The sequence below is a fragment of the Leptonychotes weddellii genome, chromosome 8, assembly GCF_054177405.1.
Source record: "Leptonychotes weddellii isolate Sample4059 chromosome 8, ASM5417740v2, whole genome shotgun sequence".
NCBI lineage: Eukaryota > Metazoa > Chordata > Mammalia > Carnivora > Phocidae > Leptonychotes > Leptonychotes weddellii.
In genome coordinates, this window is record NC_138376.1 from 80,052,004 (window position 1) to 80,055,124 (window position 3,121).

General features: G+C 44.7%; 1 non-coding gene across 1 annotated transcript; it reads right to left on the reverse strand.

Annotated features, from left to right (window-relative positions):
• Nucleotides 1-1,363: 1,363 nt before the first annotated feature.
• On the reverse strand, nt 1,364-1,494 carry LOC115943952 (small nucleolar RNA SNORA63). Its single transcript, XR_004078518.2, has one exon. It is a non-coding gene; the product is annotated as a small nucleolar RNA SNORA63 (small nucleolar RNA).
• Nucleotides 1,495-3,121: the final 1,627 nt, after the last annotated feature.

The window sequence follows — 3,121 nt, forward strand, 5'->3', positions numbered from 1 at the left end:
TTGTCCCTATCCCCTAAATCTAAACACTCACGGTATTAGGACTTCAAAAAAAATTCAACCTGGTATTTTCGCTTTTGCCTTGAAACGGGGTATTTACTCTTCATCTAACAATAGACCTGTTGTTTCTGTCTTCTAGGAGTTTCACTTTGATGTGTCAAAGGAAATGCCATGAACTCTAAGGGAGAGTCATCACTGCGTGAGTGCAGGATAAACAGCAGGTGTGGCTGGGGCTTTAGGAGAGGTGCCAGTCCTCCTATTCCATTTTTAGGGATAAAAAAGATGAATATTTCAAACACTTTGGTTTTCAGAAGTCAAAGATAGTTTCTAAAAGAGTCCTCAAATAGAAACCCAACACTTTAGAGTGAAGCTGCGTCAGAGAGGGGCCTCTCACTGTCCTGATGATCATGATTAGGGAGCCGAAACCAACACACACTCTTCTTTGCATCACTTGGGTGAAGCAGGTGCAAGACAGATGCACTGCCTGAACACCTGGGTAGGTTGAAGTCAGCTGGTTAGTTTGAACATTAAGCAATGAATGTTCCCTTTTAGAACTTTACAAATTAAATTGTGTCCTAGACATGAGTAAACAGATGATCTGCAATGGACAGTTTCAGGGACCAGAAAGAGATAATGGCAAGAATCCCTTACATTCTTATTGTCTCTGGATCCTCCACACACTTCAGTGGTCTCCCTGAAGCGATCATATGCATATTCTTGTCCCCACAGAACAGCTAAGGGATCTGAAGCTTGGAGAGCTGTCTTGCCCAAGGTGACAAAATGATGGTAGCAAAGTAGGACAGGCCTGACTGTAAGCCCAGTGTCTTTGCTACCACACCATGATGAAGTGGATTATGATGGCTTTAGTTCTTCTATCAACAGAGTCCTCTTTTCCTAACAATAGAAACTTCTCATTCCTGGGGGGACCTATTCCCCTACTTAGGAATGGATATGTAATCTAGTATACAGATCTCCTCCGTTTAGTTAAAGGTCAGACAGCTGATCCAAGCTGGCCCACCTTCTCTTTTCCCCAGTCCTCCTCATCTTTCTTTCTTGGTGAAAGATGTACTTTTCCTGCTGAGGCTGTGGAGCTGTAGAGGCTGGGGGGTCTTTTTTTTTTCCCAGTGTTTTTTTTTTTTATTTATTTTTTTAAAGATTTTATTTATTTATTTGACAGAGCGAGACACAGCGAGAGAGGGAACACAAGCAGGGGGAATGGGAGAGGGAGAAGTAGACTCCCCGCTGAGCAGGGAGCCCGATGCGGGGCTCGATCCCAGGACCCCGGGATCATGACCTGAGCCGAAGGCAGACGCTCAATGACTGAGCCACCCAGGTGTCCCTCAAGTCAGTGTTTTACTTGGTAAACATGTCTGAGACCATGCATCCCTGGCTGCTAAGCACCATGGCGGACAGGGCTAGAAAGGTAACAGCTTTATTTTGAGCAGGGGGCAAAGACAAGGCAGCACTTTACAGCTACATTGTAACTAGATCCTGCATGAGGCTTGGGGGTCTTAAACAGCCCTGACCCATCATATTCATCCTGGGGAATGACTTTCAAAGAGATGGAGCTAAAATTAAATCATGTTTAACCTTCTGATTCCAGTCACGTCAGAAAGTAGCCCTACCTTTGGACTGTTCAGTTCAGTTACATCAACCCATAAATTATTTTTGGAGCACCTCGGTGGCCCAGTTGGTTAAGCAACTGTGTTTAGCTCAGGTCATGCTCTCAGGGTCCTGGGATTGAGCCCCATGTCGGGCTCCCTGCTTGGCGTGGAGCCTGCTTCTCCCTCTCCCTCCACCGCTCCCCCTCTCCCTCCACCCCTCTCCTTGCTTGTGCTCACGCACTCTCTCTCTCTCTCAGATAAAAAAAAAAAAAAAGCTAATAAATTATTTTTAAACCTTTAAACTCATTTGAGTGTATTGTCTTGATGTTTGGATTTTGGTTCAGTCACTTTCAACCAGAAGTTCAGATCAACAGATGTCCAATAGAGATAATGAACCTGAACATGAGCGGCTCAGAGAAGACCCCCTGAACACACTACCCGGTGCCCCATCCTCCCCTTCCACCTCTAGGCCCACCCTCAGTGATGATTCATCCATGCTGCTGAGGAGTCTACAATCTGGGGTTATTTCAGGGAACTCTGAACTGTTCCTTTCTGTAACCAGAGTGGTTTGTTCTTTCCTGTCTTGGATTCTTAAAAAGCATGCCTTGGGTCAAGTCAGTGGCTGAGATATGATCTCCTGGTAGCCCCTTATCTCTGGGAGGTGGAAGGGAAGTGTAAGATGGGGCTATGGTGGGTTGTGCACAGCAATATTCACAGAATCAGAGGGAGAGAGTGGATTCTATTCATCTTACTTGTTTGCACTTGGATGGCTTTCAGGGCACTGAATCAATAAAACCAAGTCCTTCACAAGACCTCCATCTGGCCAGGAAGGCCCACGAGGATTCGCCGCTTGGAGATTTCTGTCCAGAGCTCTTACCCATACTCCCCACATGGAGTCCAACCCAGAAAAAACTATGACAAAGTCCGTGCCCCTTCATGTCTCTCCCAAAGCTAAACAGAGACAGTGATGAGACCTAAATATGTTTGCTTTTCCTATTTCTACCAAATATACAGTGTTTCAAAAGAAATGCCTTATGTAAACACAATAACAAAACCTAATGTGCACATAATGAAGTTGAAAGGAAACTGTGCCCTGTTTCCCTCCTCCTGCTTACAAATTGCTACTTTGGCAATGCTAAATTCTGGAAAAAACAAAAAAAAAAAAACTGGAACTATTCTGAGGCATAAATTCCAGCCCCCAAACCAAAACAAGTATCTTTGATTTCTTTAAATAATGGCATATATGAGGTTTAAGCAAAAGCTGTCTCACTGGCCCTCTAGAACATGCACACCACAGTGATGGGCTCGCTACCGGTGGGTGTGCATTTTGACTTGCACGATCTGGCCTCAAGAACATTTCTGACATATTGTTGTTTGTTTTACTCAGGATTAGCAGAAAATTTCTGTGGGTGTTTTACGTCACTGGAGTAGGAAGCACTGCAAAACTGTACCCGCCTGGTTGATATTTCTGGAAAGAGAGCTCTAAATTATTAGAAGAAGGAGAGAAGAAGGGGGGGGTG